The following is a 17,782-nucleotide window of genomic DNA, read 5'->3' on the forward strand; positions in this document are numbered from 1 at the left end:
TCGCCGGACGTCCGTTGTCTTGCGTATTGGCACCAACCATAGTCTGGAAACAATTTTACGAAGTGATGTAGGAATGAAGTAAAGTGATTCAATTGCTGTAAGAGATTAAAGATTTGTCTGCCATTTCTATGAAATAATAAAAGAGCAATGAAATTATAGTAACAGTAAAAATTAAAAACCTTAACAACAGTACTTTCATTGAATACAAAAAAAAAAAAAAAATAGAAAGTAACTAACCGGCTACATAATATGCGTTCATCAGCTTGCAGCCCTTGGAGACGGACATATAAATACGAAAAACAGACTTTTTGAACCTCAGTTTTCACCTTTTAGCACTAGCTATTCGTAATGCCCAAATACTGGTATGGCCACCGTTTATAACGTGATTTTTGAGTAGAATTTAAAAAAATTAGCAACCAAAGAATGTTACTAATTTTTGCATTATTCTACCACTTATCATTTTTCGATAAAAGCAGCGATCTATGGACGGACTAAGTTTTCTTTTATTTGCCTAATTTATTAAATACTCTGATTCTATGTAACTTTAAAGTTAGAAAGTCGGAGTTTTTCAATCTTGCTTGATTTCTACATTTATACTGGAAATAATAGGAGTAAAAATTCGAAAAACGGTTATTTCAGAAATCAGTTTAAACAGTCAGGCTAAAGAGGCGTGAAAAGAAAAATGGTATAACTGAAAACCGGTGACTCAACGATAATCCCTATCCCTCTCTTATCGCTTCCATCACCCATCACTATAATTTGTAAATCTGGAAAACGCTGAGTTGAGACGTATTCCTCAACCCACATTAAGCTGTATGTTGCCCTGAAATTGTCTACATAAGTCAGTTCTAAACAGAGAGAAAAGAAATTCCATGCAATTTCAAATAGGCCCATGTTACTAATGCACTGTGATCTTCAAATTGTCTTTATCTTTGGCACTGTACAATGTTACTTTGTTTGTACACAACTGGGAATGAAAACTACAGCACCACAAAGACAGCATGCAGTAAACGTCAGATTGCCAGAAACGTACTACATCGCAAATGATTAGATTTTCAGCCCGACTGCTGAAAGGGTCAAATCCATAGGGATTGTGTATATAAGGACAGATTGGCAGTGAGCTTCTCATTCAGATATCTGGCTTGAATGTCTTTTTATGTTAAAAGACGCATGTTATGCCTGATGTAGGAAGGAGAAACGTTCACCGTCACCTGTTCAGTTCGACACTGTGTTTTGCCGTCGCTGTTCACATTGTACGGCATTTCACGACTGTCACGTGAATACAGAATCTATCGATTCACGTGAGCCATACTCAAAGCCCTGCAGCGTGTGAGTAGCAGTGCAGGACGGACTGGTGTCCAAGGGGATAACATTGTTCAGCCATGTGGGATCGTACAGCGAAGCCACGCACCTTGAGCCAGGAAATGTGTATGTTGGCTGCGAAGCAGGCACACACGCGGGCATTGCCGTGACGTCTGGAGCACCCTGGACTGCCAGCATGAGGATCTTTGTCGGACCTTTCCTTGACGCGGCGGAAGAGTGTGTTGCAGCGACGGTGGTGCACCTGAAGCTGCATTTGCCACTGTGTGGCTTGCTTCTGGTCACCGGGCACCTGTGAGCGCCCCACACACAAGGTGAGCCACGAATATTGGTGCATGACTCTCTCCCAACTGTGCGCGTGACTGATTTCATTCACACCTAGAGAGAGGCACGTACGCAACTCCAGTGATGAAGGTGCGGCTACAGAGTAAAGGTGCCTATGTGACTGGACGGTGGGCATTTTTATCAGAGCCAGCCAGGTTCAAATGCTTCAAATGGGTCTGAGCACTATAGGACTCAACTGCTGTGGTCATTAGTCCCCTAGAACTTAGAACTACTTAATCCTAACAGCCCTGCTCACCTGGTATACTATACTGGTAGTATCAGAATGCATTTCAGGGGTATCATGTAGATGCATACAGTTAAGCAGAGAGAGGGGAGGAGGAAATAGATAGTGAGAGGGAGAGGATGGGAGCAGACAGAGGCATGGGAGGAGGTGGAGAGAAAGTGGCAGAGGATATGGATGGAGTGATGGTCAAGACGTAATGTGTTCAATATGTGTGACACTCATTATAAGGGCAAAACTGCAGGTACTAGTGATATACCACAAGAATGCTACAGGAAGTTTCCTTTACTTTACGTTTATGGTCACAAACTTTCTGTTAACAGATTACCGATTTCGGTCTATAATGACCATCATAAGATTTGCAGCAAAGAATGGCGAGTGTATTTATGTTTTTTCCCATTTTTTGCTGCAGATCTGGTGATGTTCATTATAGACCGAAACCGGTAATCTGTTAACAAAAAGTCTATGACCATAGACGTAAAGTAAAGGAAACTTATTGCATATACAGGTCACTGTTTCATTCGCGACAGTGTCGCAGCTTGTGAATGCTACAAGAAATTTACATAAAACTTATTTTGCTTGATTACTTATTTTACTTTTTATGAAAATAACAATTAAGAATTAGTAGGAAGGTATAACACTATTCCCTTTTGTAAGTGATCTCGTAGGAAGAGAGTGACATAAATCTGAAATTTAACACACCTATTCCCCCAACCCCCACCTTTCTCTCACTCTGATAATCTAATCATCTTTTTAAAATACAATAAAAACTTCACATACGCACACACAACAGTAAAATTCTGAAAATAATTATTCAAATAGAATGAGATTTTCACTTTGCAGCGGAGTGTGCGCTGATATGAAACTTCCTGGCAAGTTAAAACTGTGTGCCCGACAGAAGAGCTTCTGTAAAGTTTGGAAGGTAGGAGACGAGGTAGTGGCAGAAGTAAAGCTGTGAGTACCGGGCGTGAGTCGTGCTTCGGTAGCTCAGATGGTGGAGCACTTGCCCGCGAAAGACAAAGGTCACGAGTTCGCGTCTCGGTCGGGCACACAGTTTTAATCTGCCAGGAAGTTTCAATTATTCAAATAGAAATACATTTATGATGTAACACGTTTTCAACATGGAATAAAAAGTAGAACGTAATTTCTCCTAGCCCGCTAAGGATTCCTAAGCCACACACATAGTTCTGAAAATTTATGACTGTGAATTTTTTATCGCTATGAAAATACATGTAAAATTTGTAACAAAATACGTGAGATACATGTAATACATAATTGTTCATCTCCTAGATGCAATCTGTTTGCATGTGGGCCCTGTATTTCGTTGTAAGTATTACAAGCATTTTTATCGGTATTCAAATTTCACAGTCAGAAATTTTCAGAACTATCTTTATAGCATTACGAATGTCTACAAGTATAAATAAAAACAAAGCTGGCAATCTAGAAATCCATGTGTCGAATGTTCGATAGACTAAGGTTAGGCAAAGAGTGATTTAGTCAAATGTGACGTAGGAGACTTATGGTGAGGTGAATAGGCTTATAAATACAAATACAAGGGTGAGTCTAATAATGATTAAGAAATTAAAGCCGCGCGGGATTAGCCGAGCGGTCTACGGCGCTGCAGTCATAGACTGTGCAGCTGGTCCCGGCGGAGGTTCTGTGTCCTCCCTCGGGCATGGGTGTGTGTGTCTGTCCTTAGGATAATTTAGGTTAAGTAGTGTGCAAGCTTAGGGACTGATGACCTTAGCAGTTAAGTCCCATAAGATTTGACACACATTTCAACATTTTTTTTAAGAAATTAAGAATATGGGTAAACTTCTGTTAACAGAATAGTGAATGCGTTATCTTAGAAAGGGCCTGGAGACAGAATTAGGAAAATAACAACAAAAGCTACGCACAGTTCTGGAAAGTAACACACCAGCTTATATCATAAAAATAGGAAAACAACCACACCCTTCATGTACGATCGGTCAACCACATTCATATACACTTCATGGAACAAGAACTTAACCTGCTAGATAGATAACCTAAATACAGTGCCAACACACAGGATGCACACAAGACTGTGGAGAATCTAATAACAGAAAGTGAGCACATAATAAAACAATGGAGACCTAACGAGAGAGATGGCACCAGAGGAAATTAGATGCATAATACAGGAATACAAGAATAACGTATTGACAGCGACAAACAGTGAGGAAGAAGACAAACACCCAGAAAGATAATGAATAAAATCAGAAACAATGGACTACTCATCGCAAATCATACAAGGGCAACATCATGGTAATAATGAAAATGGAGGAGTACAAAAATAAAACTATAATTTTCTTTAGAAGAGAAGTACACAGCAAAGCTAACCAGTGACCCAACACAAAGATATAAGACAAAAACGCAGACACCCCCTCCCTAGAATCTGGATCTCTGGTTTAGTGCCCCTCCAGAGTAAGCAGCCTAAATCATTTTCTATCTCCAGTGTACCAAGCATACGTACCCCAAAAACACAACTTTCCTCATTCCGGTGGCTGTTTTCCTCACGTCTCATGTTTGTCGATCAACCGATGAATTTAGACCAACACTGGTAAACGGTATATTTTTGTAATGGTTTCTATCCTCTCTATGTAAAGCTGTTTCTACAATCAACTAACTAACCGCCAACCGTAATCTAAAAAGTGGGACTGAGAAGCTATGTCACGGACCATTCAGCAATAAGTGATAGTGTAATTCCCATCGGTGAGTTTTCACCACCGTGGAAAACAAAAAGGAAAGAATCGGCTTACTTATCGTGGTATCAGTTTGGCGGACCATCAGCCATGTGATAATAATTAAAGCTAGGCGATGTTTTGCTACGCTTTCTCAAGGTGTTATCTGAGGGCAGAACCTATGCTTTTGCAAATTTAGAGACAACAGCATTTCCATGAAGTCCCTCGCCCACGTCAGTCCATGGACACGTACTACGGCCAGCAAGTTAAACGGTGGAGCGGTAGTGGGCTGTGTCTGAAAACAGCGGCGGAGGCTTGGTATGTTGTCTCATCGTTCTAGAGGACCCGCTGTGCTGCCTCGCGGCTTCGCGGCAGGACAGCCGGCCATCTGCATCCTTGTGCACAATACCTCCGTCCTTCCGCGACATACCTGGCTGTAAGTTTACTGTCCGGTCTGAAATGAAATCGGCATTCTCCCTCAAGTGCTGCTCACACCAAACGCCTTCTTGTCTGTCTCAGCACACAATTTCTGTAGCGTGTAGGAAATTAAATCTGAATATAACAAGCGCACAGAATCAGTAGTATCATTGCAGTCATTGTCGCACCTTTTGTTTGAATTCCAAGTGCGATTGACAAGTCTACTTGTCATCAACACACTAATTCGCCCCATAATTTCATACGCAAAGCTATATCTTTCTATAACTTCTAAAATTATTTCGGTTATCTTTGTTGTCTTTATTAATGGTATAAACCACTCTCCAATCACCACCAACTGTTCCATAGCTCCAGAAGCCATTTAACGACTGATATGGATTGATAATATTCTATGCCCAGTAGTAATATTAACATTCGCAAGTTGTTTCCTATTTTTAAATATATTCAGGCCAATCTTTAAGTGTACCATATATATGTTGTGAAATCTACCAGTGTCCATATGGAGCAACTAAGTTATACGGTTATTCTTCAACGATAAACACCTATTTCTACTTACTGATCCTGAATTTATCGAATACGATAATCACTTTGATTTGATTTATTTTTATACTCAGTGACTTTTAGAAAACTTTGAATCAAAATATAGTGCTCCAGTTATGCAGGGTGCTCCATTGATAGCGACCGGGACAAATATCTCACGAAATAAGCATCAAATGAAAAAAACTACAAAGTACGAAATTCGTCTAGCTTGGAGGGGGAAACCAGATGGCGCTATGGTTGGCCCGCTAGATGGCGCTGCCATAGGTCAAACTGATATCAACTCCGTTTTTTAGACAGGAACCCCCATTTTTTGTTACACATTCATATAGTACGTAAAGAAATATGAATGTTTTAATTGGACCACTTTTTTCGCTTTGTGATAGATGGCGCTGTAATAGTCACAAACGTATAAGTAAGTGGTATCACGTAACATTCCGCCAGTGCGGACGGTATTTGCTTCGTCATACGTTACCCGTGTTAAAATGGACCGTTTACCAAATGCGGAAAAGGTCAGTATCGTGTTGATGTATGGCTATTGTGATCAAAATGCCCAACAGGCGTGTGCTATGTATGCTGCCCGGTATCCTGGACGACATCATCCAAGTGTCCGGACTGTTCGCCGGATAGTTACGTTATTTAAGGACACTGGAAGTGTTCAGCCACATGTGAAACGTCAGCCACGACCAGAAACAAATGATGATGCCCAAGTAGGTGTTTTAGCTGTTGTCGCGGCTAATCCGAGCATCAGTAGCAGACAAATTGATCGAGAATCGGGAATCTCAAAAACGTTGCGAATGCTACATCAACATCGATTGCACCCGTACCATATATCTATGCACCAGGAATTGCATGGCGACGACTTTCAACATCGTGTACAGTTCTGCTACTGGGCACAAGAGAAATTACGGGACGATAACAGAACTTTTGCAGGCGGTCTCTTTAGCGGCGAAGCGTCATTCACAAACAGGGATAACGTAAACCGGCATAATATGCACTATTGGGCAACAGAAAATCCACGATGGGTGCAACAAGTGGAACATCAGCGACCTTGACGGGTTAATGTATGGTGCGGCATTATGGGAGGAAGGATAATTGGCCGCCATTTTATCGACGGCAGTCTAAATGGTGCAATGTATGCTGATTTCCTACGTAATGTTCTACCGATGTTACTACAAGATGTTTCACTGCATGACAGAATAGCGATGTACTTCCAACATAATGGATGTCCGGCACGTAGCTCGCATGCGATTGAAGCGATATTGAATAGCATATTTCATGACAGGTGGATTGATCGTGAAAGCACCATACCATGGCCCACACATTCACCGGATCTGACGTCCCCGGATTTCTTTCTGTGGGGAAAGTTGAAGGATATTTGCTATCGTGATCCACCGACAACGCCTGACAACATGCGTCAGCGCATTGTCATTGCATATGCGAACATTACGGAACGCGAACTACTCGCTGCTGAGTGGAATATCGTTACACGTATTGCCAAATGCATTGAGGTTGACGGACATCATTTTGATCATTTATTGCATTAATGTGGTATTTACAGGTAATCACGCTGTAACAGCATGCGTTCTAAGGAATGATAAGTTCACAAAGGTACACGTATCACATTGGAACAACCGAAATAAAATGCTCAAACGTACCTACGTTCTGTATTTTAATTTGAAAAACCTACCTGTTACCAACTGTTAGTCTAAAATTGTGAGCCATATATTTGTGACTATTACAGCGTCATCTATCACAAAGTGAAAAAACTCCGCAGTAGTTTCCGCAGCTATCGGCACGTGCAGGCACGGCCTCTGCTGCCGTTGAGGCGCCGGCATTGGTATCACAAAGTCGCCCTTCCACAATTGCACGTCTCCCAGAAGGCGCTGGTGGAGGGTGCTTCCTCCAACGGTGATGCTTTGAATACTGACAATTGCGGTTCTTCTTTCGCCAGGGACGACGAGGCTAGTTCTGTTGATGTTGAAATGAATTTTACATCTCCGTCCTCTCCTACAGCCGTAAAATCGCCTGTTCCGGTGATTTAACGAAGTCGTCGTCTGAAGTTCAGTCTTTACAGTGTTCTAGTGAAATGCCATCCCTTCCACTATCTGATACGATGGAGCAACAGGATTCTGTTCCGGGTACACAGATGACGCAGACAGCTTCATACGCTGCGTTGCCTATCTCTTCTTTACCTGATGATTTAAATCGTTCCCCCTTAAGTTCCTCGCATTCCGTTGAGTGGAGTGGAAACTCTTCACCTTCCTATCACCCCACCCCTCCCCCGCAACGGGCCTTTATGAGCCCCATACCCTTCTGCAGTTGTTGTGTCACGGACTGATGTGAAAAAACATTTCAACCTGAGAGTGAAGCGTCTCTCCGAAAGAGACAAAACGTGGGATGGTGGAGAGGATTCAAATACTGTTTGTTCTTCTCCACCGTCTGCCGGCGCTGTGGAGTGCAAGACGCGATGTATAAAGTCTTTTCTAGTTTTGCTTTCACGTCTTACATGTGATAAATAATGCAAGCACATACGTTTCATACATTAAATGTTGGATAAACCTTCCATTACAGCCTGCTGCGCTACGACAATTTATTGATGATTCCCAAGCTGATTTGTGTTTGCAGGAATTGTTATATGATATGTTTTGTCTCCCTGCGTATTCTATGTTTTTTAAATGTTGCGCAGGGACGTTCTGCTGGCATGACCGCGTTTTATAGGGACAGAATTACGTTGACGGACTTGGAAACGCTGGACGATGTTCGGGGTACAGGTTGTCGCTTTTATGAAGATTGTTCAAATGGCTCTAAGCACTATGGGACATCTGAGATCACCAGTCCCGTAGACATAGAACTACTTAGACCTAACTAACCTAAGAACAACACGTACATCCACGCCCGAGGCAGGATTCGAACCTGCGACCGTAGCAGCCGAGTGGTTCCGGAGTGAAGGGCCTAGAACCGCTTTTGTGATCTCACAGCAATTTTTCTTTATGCTCCATCTGGATCTAGTCGTACATATGACCGCTCGCGCATTCATAAGGAAAATTCCATTTGCTTACTTCGTCAAACTCAACAACGAATTATGATGGAGGAGATTGCAACTGACTCTTACGTCCTGTGAATCAGACTACCAGTAATAACTGTTGACGTAAACTTAATGATATGATAGCCTCGTTGAGTCGCAAGATGATTAGATCTGCAGACATCCCACATTAGTGCAGTTTACGTATTTAACAGCAACTTCTAGTAGTCGACTGTACCGTTTTTAAATGTCTGATTCCCTATGTAGCCAACTTTTGTCAACTACTGTAATACCTGTCAGCTTCATTGACTACTGTGCTGTTTCACAGACTCTTAGCCAAGTCCCACAGCGGGTACACCTTTCTCGCCCTTTTTGGGAGCTTAATATTTTACATCTGGTGCACCCTCCTCTGGATGATACCACTGCTGCCGTGTGAGGGGCGGGCAAGCCTTTCCCAAGTGCGCTATACCTCGGTTATGGAATGGTGGATTGACATTGCTACACCTCGGCTTCGCAATGCTCTCACGAGTTTTAGCAACGATAAAGCGGGTGAATAGACGAATTTTACTGTGCTGTCCTTCATGATATTTATGATAGTGCTCCAGACCTTTTAAGAGTTCTGGAAGTTCACCCAGTGAAGGCGAAACTACTGCAAGTCAAAATTATGTGTTCTTCGTTTGCCTTCCCAGCCACGTCCGCTTCTCCAGGATGAGTTTGCGTCTCTGTACCAACTAATTCGGCTTCGAATGCAATCTCAAAGAAAATGTCTCACTACCATTCGTTCTATAGCTGGACATAATGCGTGAACTTTCCCAGTATATTTACGATCTTTGCAGTGGAGTGACATCAGATGGTATACCGTGCACTGATTTTACTTCCTTCAGTGATAGTGTTCTTACGCCAGCTATCCGTGAGATGTTGGCAGCTTTTCATCGCGTTATTGCGATGAGGGATCTGACATTTTACTTGGCTCTCCTTCCTCGCTCTCGTCTATTGACGTGAACGGTCGTCTCACTCTCCCCTATAAATTTTTCATGGTGTCCTGCAGAGGCGCCTCCTATCTATGCCGTTATTCGTGCTATTTCTCGAACTTTTATTGCGATCCATAGTTGCTAGAGTGGATGGCTGCACGTTATTCGGAGAAAGGTTCATCAGTCACACGTGTGTCACGACGACACATCCGCGTTTGAGGATGTTCTGGATGCATTGTGTCAGTCACGGGAACACAGATTGACGGCTGCGAGTATCTGCTACTCAGTTTGTGGGATTTGATGCAGTTGAGATTCCACGGGCTGTGGCGGTCTGCCGCCATGGACTGTTAGGTATTATTATTGAGTTCGATGAAGACGACTGCATTAAATTGCAAGTCACTTACAGCTGGCCTTTCTGCCTGTCTCCGATCTGCAAGCTTAACCCTTTCAATATACATTGGTAGGATAAATACAAAATTTAGACATATTCGTCAATTTTTTGTTTGATATTAATTATTTCGGAGTTGATATTCTTTCCCAGTCCCACTTCCCCCCAAAAGCGCTGTTACTTCGCAGGACGTTTCCAAGTTGTGCTTCCTCTGTGGAGCCCCTATCGCCAGAAACGGATCAGAAGGTTGTTTGGTCCAGTGTCAGCCGATCTATTTTTCCGATGGAAGTGGAGTCCTCATGGTACCAAGTCCTTCACAACCTTGTTCCCATAAAAGTGCGACTTTTCGCGTTGGCTTCAGTGAGACTGCCCGCTGCAGGAGCAGGAGTTGCCATGAACTGCCTACATTAGGTCTTGGTTGGTCGCCAGTGGACAGACGTTGGAGTTGGGTCCGCCGACAGATAGCCTTTCTTGTCAGGACGACGGAAGCGTCAATCTCCTTTGAGACTCTGAGAGATTTTCCTACGTCCCGACTCAATCTTCTTTCCCAGAATGAAGAACAATGCAGTTATGTGGCTTGTCGGCCATTATGGTCATTACTTGGTGTGGATGGTTCAAATGGTTCTGAGCACTATAGGACTCAACTGCTGTGGTCATCAGTCCCCTAGAAATTAGAACTACTTAAACCTAACTAACCTAAGGACATCACACACATCCATGCCCGAGGCAGGATTCGAACCTGCGATCGTAGCAGTCGCACGGACTTGGTGTGGAGCTGATATGTCCCGGACACATATGGTTACGGCCAATTGCACATGGCAAAGGATGCGGCACTATCGTGATATTTTTGCGAACACGTCAAGGAGTTGGATGAAGTTTATCATCCCTTTTCTGTACGAATCCCACATCATGTTCCGCACAGTAGTACCATTCTCTATGTTTGGCGTCCAGGCTTACCTTCACAGGGCCGGTATATACAAGTCCGAGCAACGTTCACTTTGGAAAAGATCTTCAAAGCGACCACCTTGAATTTGCAAACACTTCGCATTCGCTGGATCATATTTTTCTGGACCCTACGCAACATACTTGCATCTGCCATTGCCGAAGCTGCATGTACACGAGCTCTTAGGTCGTGTACTTCCATGGGTGGAGTTCTATAAACCTGTTCCTTTGATGACCTCGCAAATAAAAATTTTCTGGGTTAAGACTCGGGCAAACTGGAGGTCAGAACAATGGACCTCCACGACCAATCCATTTCCCTGGAAATTTTCCATTTAAATAGTACCGCAGATTTATTCCAAAATGTGTACGTCAAAATGGCCAGTTTGGAGAACATTGAGAAAATGTATGTGAATGAACTTCGTTTATCTGTTTCTGTTGCTAACGCTTTAAAAGAAGAGGTGATACATTTTCCCACCAATAGCACAGTGGAAATCTTCACAATATTGTAGGAAATGTGAAGAAATCTGCTTGCAGTAGGTGTCTCCAGACTGTTTGCAAAAATTGTGTAGAAGGGAAAAAAGTTTTTCTCTTGTTGACATTCCATATTTAAAATATATTTTGAAGATACTGGTATTACATTACTAGTATTACTGTTATAATTACTATTACTGTTATTACTACTATGCAATACCCTTGAATATGGAAGGAAATAAGTGAAAAAGTTCAATATAAAAGTTATCTCTTTTAAGTACTTCTGAAATGTTTACTTATTTATTCTAAACATTTATTTCTGTTCTAATAAAATGTAACTAACTATTAAATAAAATAATTTGAATATATTCCATGAAATTGGTCTAAGGGAAAGAAGGTTAAAAGCTAGGTCACTCGGACCTGTCTGTTCCAGTTTCTTGGCAAAACACTGTGGAGCGTTCTGCATGATGAAGCAGTAGAAGCGCACGCAGGCAGCGAGACCTGGCGCGTTGTTTTCGTAAGGACTGTCGTGAACGCTCATTGGTTCGGCAAGCAGCCTATAACCGGTGCCAGCTCCGGCCAACGCCTGCAGGGAAAAAAAGTTCGCTTCCTGCATCCTCGCTCCACTGGTTCACTCTTACGTAATCACTGGGCTTGTGGTATTTGCTCATTACTACGGGTCCTCTACGGCTGGTTTAGATGAGTCATGGATTTGCTAAACACGCATTGTGCAAAGTCACATCACCTTGACGGATATTGGGTAGTACATACCGTCTATAATTAAGAGCCTTGTATGTCATCATATACCGTATCACTGAGCAGTCTCTTGAAACATAGAGCATAAATCCCGACGTTGATAAGATTTTGCCATTTTTGTGAAGCAATTTCCTTGCACATTTCATCTACAAAATATTTTTTATGTATTAACTCCTCTGAGCAGGACAAGGTTTTGAAATTAGCATATTTCAATTATCCACCTTTCGTACAATATGGGCATCTTAAACGGATATAACAAGTAAACGAATTTGTGTGTAGATTCATGGAAGTGACATCCACGTAGGAAAAGAGTGACTTGCTGAAAGTTCTGAGAGTCACACTGGCAAAAATAATCAGAGGATCAGTTACAATAGTGTGATGCTGTCAAGATAATGTTGTCCCTTTGTCGCCTTGGATTGAAGTGTGCTATAGTACCATAGGGAAAAAACACCGGTTCTCCCTCCTATAAACGTCGACAGGTCACGTGACTGAATAATAGGACATTTTTACGAAAAAAACACTGTAGATAACTTGTTCTAACGTAATTATCGGTCCCAGCTGAATGAAGTCTTCTCCAGATACAAACAAGATTAATAAAACGATTAATCATTGCCTATTATCTGTTTATAATGACGAGTGAAGGAAATAATTAAGTAAATCTGGCATGATGCTTAAAACACAAATGCATGCTTGCAGACACCGATGTCAGCTCGTTGGTATCTTTACATATTAGAAATCATCAGTTCTGCGATTATATATGAGTGTATTCAGAAACTTTCCTCTACCCTCTCGTAAAAAGAAAGTTGTAAATTATGTAGAGAGCAACGTGTGAATGAATGTTATGATACATCTTTTACAAAGGCATAAACGCGAATAAAATGTGATAGAAAAACTAAGTTAAAATGAGTCTGATGTTTTACATTACTGTAGTAAGGGTATTATTACTATCTAAGAAATCTGTATTCATTAAATTATTGTTCAGACTGTTTGATTTGATTATAATAACATGATTCTAGAGCCATGCAATGAAAAACGAGAACATGAAGCGATATAAAATCTAAAATCTTCTAACGCGATCGTTATTGAGCATATGTATCGATGTAGGTTGACGTCTTCAAAAGGTTGTTAGTTGAAGAGTGTCTCTTGTTCACATCCGAAGATGGTGTCAGACACTGACTAAGTTGTGGTTCCTCTGGCGATGCAGACATACAACGAAGGTCCAAAACATTCCAACCACCTGATCATTAGCGTGCTGACACACATTCTAAAAACAATAGGGCGCCGATTCCCGCCTGGAATGGGTTCGATTAGTCCTTGGTTGGTTTCCAGATTTATGTAGCAACGGATATCTACACACAAGGCACGCAGTTACCGTGAATTAAAGGGCGGTGGTTTATGGGCACGGAATTTGCCGTCAAAGGCGTCCCGGACATGTTCCATACGGTACGGATGAACTGAATTTGGTGGCCAAAGGTTTGTGACCCCATCCACTTCTACGCGCCGCGCCCAACACGGATCCCAAAACAGTCTGCTCTAAGGCCAAGTTTGCTCATTTATTAGCACCTACGTATATAAACATAAATGAAGATGAAGTCTCATACTCCGTCACAGAGCGTAGGGGGCGATACGGACACCCGCACCGCTGTACGAGGCAAGGTCCTAGCGGAGGTGGTTTGCCATTGCCTTCCTCCGACCGTAATTGGGATGAATGATGATGATAGAACAACACCCAGTCATCTCGAGGCAGGTGAAAATCCCTGATCCTACCGGGAATCGAACCCGGAACCTCGTGCTCGGGAAGCAAGAACGCTACCGCGAGACCATGAGCTGCGGACTAAACATAAATGTGTAGTTATATTGTCGCTGTAAGTATTAAACTACGTGTTGTCACAGATTTCTCCCATGAACCATCGATCTTGCCGTTAGTTTAGTGGCTTGCGTGCCTGAGTGGGACAGATGGCCGTACGTAGGTGTAACGAAAACGGAGGGGTATCTGTTCAGAGGCCAGACAAAAACGTGGTTCCTGGAGAGGAACTGTAGCCTTTTCAGTAACTGCAAGGGATGACTGACAGATCTGGTATTCTAAGATCAACCAAAACGGCCGTGCTGTGATCGTACTGTGAACGGCTATTAGCAAGGGGAAACTTCAGCCGTAATTTTTCCTGAGGGCATGGTTAAATGGTGATGGCATCCGCCTGAGTAAAATATTTCGGATCTGTGGGCGGGGAATAGTCTGGAGGATGTAATCATCAGGAGAAACGAAACTGGCGTTCTACGGAGCATAACGTGGAAAGTTAGACCCTTAATCGCGCAGGTAGATTAGAAAGTTTAAAAAGGGAAAAGGATAAATTGAAGTTTGATAATGTGGAAGTTAGTGAAGTTCGGTGGAATGAGGAACAGAACATCTGGGCACATAAATAAGGAGTTTTAAATAAATAGGTGTAAGGCAAGAGTAAGTTTAATAATGAATAAGAAACTAGGAATGCGAGTAAGGAACCATGAAAAGCATAGTGATCACATTATCGCAGCCACGATAGTCACGAAATCCTCACCCACCACAATAGTGCAAGTTTATACGCCAACTAGCTCCACAGATGAATGAATTGAAGAAATGAATGACGAGATAAAATAAATTATTCAGGTAGTTAATGGAGACAAAAATTTAATTGTGATGGGTGGCTGGAATTCAATAGTAGGAAAAAGATGATTCCTGATTGGTTATATAATTATAAGCCAGAGATTGTGGAACCAGATTTTAAATTGTAAGCCATTTCCAGAGGAAGATGTGGACTCTACATATAATTTATGGTTTATGCGCTGTAGATTAAACCTAAAGAAATTACAAAAATGCAGGAAGTTGGCAAGATGGGACCTGGAAAATCTGAAAGAGCCAGTAGCTGTCGTGAGTTTCAGAAGGAGCATTAGGCAAAGATTGACTAGAACAGGAGAAAGGATTACAGTAAAAGGCGAGTGAGTAGCTTTGAGAGATGAAATGGAGAAGGTAGCAGAGGATCAAACAGGTAAAAAGACAAATCCTTGATAACAAAGATTATATTGAATTAATATGATGAAAGGAGAAAATGTGAAAGTGCAGCAAATGAAGCAAGTGGAAGGCAATACAAACAACTAAAATATGAGATTGACAGGAAGTACGAAATTGCAAGGAGGACTGGCTAGAGAACAAATCTAAAGTTTTAGAAGGAATTATTACTAAGGAAAGGAAAATTAAACAGGCCTTTGGAGTAAAGAGAAACAGCTGTATGAATGTGAAATAAAGAAGGGGAAGGTGAAAGGCGGAATGAGTATATAGGTAAATGAAGATGAAAGCAGTATTGTAGAAATAGAAGAGAGTGTAGATGAAGATTAGGTTGGAGATATGAAACTGCGAGAAGAATTTGACAGAGCATTGAAAGTCGAAACGAGGCCCCTGGAGTAGACGACATTTCGTCAGAATCGCTGAGAGCCTCTGGAGAGCCACCAATGACCACATTATTCCATTTGGTGTGCTAGATATACGAGAGGGGCGAAATGCCCTCGGACTTTAAGAAAAATATGATACAACCAACTTCACAGAAAGCAGGTGATGACAGGTGAGAGTGTTACCGAACTATCAGTGTAGTAACTCATGGTTGCAAAATACTATTACGAATTCTTTACATAATTATAGAAAAAAACTGAAGGACGCAAAACTCGAGAAATATCAGTTTGGATTGTGAAGAAATGTAGGAGCACGCCAGGCAATTCCTAGCCTACGACTTATTTTAAAGGTAGATTAAGGAAAGGCAAACCAACATAAAAGTATTTACAGACTTATAGAAAACTTCTGGCAATGTTGGACGGAATAATCCCCCTGAAATTCTGAAAGTAGCAGAAGTGAAATGAAGGGAGCGAAAGTCTATTTACAACTCATATAGAAACCAGACGGCAGTCATAAGATTCGAGGGCCATGAAAGTGAAGAAGTGGCAAGAAAGGAGTGAGACAGGGCTGTAGCCTATCCCCTAAAGAATAAAAACTTTTGAGGTTGAAAATTCTTTCGTGTTTGTTTCTCTAAAAATTATAGTTCCGCTGTAATAGCAGTAAAGGTGGTAAAAATCACGAACACGGCGATTTGCCGAAATCAGCGTTACTTCCTATCATAACAGAACTGAAACTAATCAGTCACGGTATGAAGTAGCAGTTATTATAGAAGGAACTACTAATGTAATTTCGTGATTCTATGCTGGGTTTGAGAAAACGAAGATAAGAGGCAAAGATCTCTACGACCAATTACATTCACAGAAAATCGTCATCCGTTACCCGACCGTATAGGAGGTAGAGTATAACTACCCAGCGGAAGGCCTCTTTAACTGTGTTCTCTACCGACTTACAGGCACTGCGCATCTCCCGTAACAGCTCCAGAACGTAATGTGTGAATAAGTGACGCGGAGAATTGCATCATCCCGAATGGAGCACTATTATGTATTCTGGCATGTGTAGATTCTGTAATAAAGCCGTTATACTTGGACAGGAAGAGTGAAGTGCAGAAGCCTAATATTTTCGAGCCAAATGTCTGACTGCTGTGATGCCTAACTACTGTTATGGGAATAAATGTGCATCGGCATAGTAATGGACGAACTCACTAATTAAACTCTCGGGTACTTTAGGGCTTGCTTCAGTCGACGTCGCGATCGTCACAGATGAAGTAATTTTTGAGTTAATCGAAATGAACAGTGATCTTGGCTTTTTGTAATAACAGTGCCTGCACTAGTCACAGAAGATATACAGAGAACTTAAATAAGGGTGGCTGGACAGGTCTTTTATACCTGCTGCTCCCTATTTGGAGTAAAGGATCATTAGCTCATCCGAAACTGTTGTTTGACACATTAAATGTATAATACAAAGATTCTTCGATCTCTTGTTCTGAAGTGTACTTGGTTTCCTAGAAGCTCTGCCGGTTGCATCTAGTTTATTATCTTTCACTAGTTTTCCAGATTCTAAGATGATGTGAATGAAAATAATACCCTGACGTCTTCTTCGCTATCACTGAATCCATGACACGAAAAAGTGTAGAGTGTCTGGGGAGATTGCAAACCTCATTACGATTTATTACCCAGAGACTGAGTTGCTTTACTTGTTCAAAATTCCTAGTCCATTTTAAGTCGTACTTTCAGAACTGCCGAAATAAATGTACCGGAACATTGCAGACATTATCTGTGCCTCTAAATACTAGTAAGTACAGTACAGTGTGTGATTTTCTTCACTGACAGGTATGTATACTTCTATGATGTCAGTATCCGCTGGATAGCAATCAAGATTTCATCTATTTCTTGCATATAACAGTTTACTTTCTTACCATTTTTCTGGGTCATTATAGTATTTACCATTGCTTTACCAGTATCAGACCCATTGTGAGAAACCTACAATTAACGCTCCAAAAATCTTCCTCCCCTTCAAAAAATGGCTCTAAGCACTGTGGGACTTAACATCTGAGGTCATCAGTCCTCTAGACTTAGAACTAATTAAACCTAACTAACCTAAGGACAGCACACACATCCATGCCCGAGGAAGGATTCGAACCTGCGACCGTAGCAACAACCCGGTTCCGGACGGGAGCGCCTTGAACCGCTCGACTACAGCGGCCGGCTTCCTCTCCTTCCATTACATCTCATTGATTCCATTATATCTCTTCAAAG

Source organism: Schistocerca gregaria, chromosome 8 (genome assembly GCF_023897955.1).
Source record: "Schistocerca gregaria isolate iqSchGreg1 chromosome 8, iqSchGreg1.2, whole genome shotgun sequence".
Taxonomy (NCBI): Eukaryota; Metazoa; Arthropoda; class Insecta; order Orthoptera; family Acrididae; genus Schistocerca; species Schistocerca gregaria.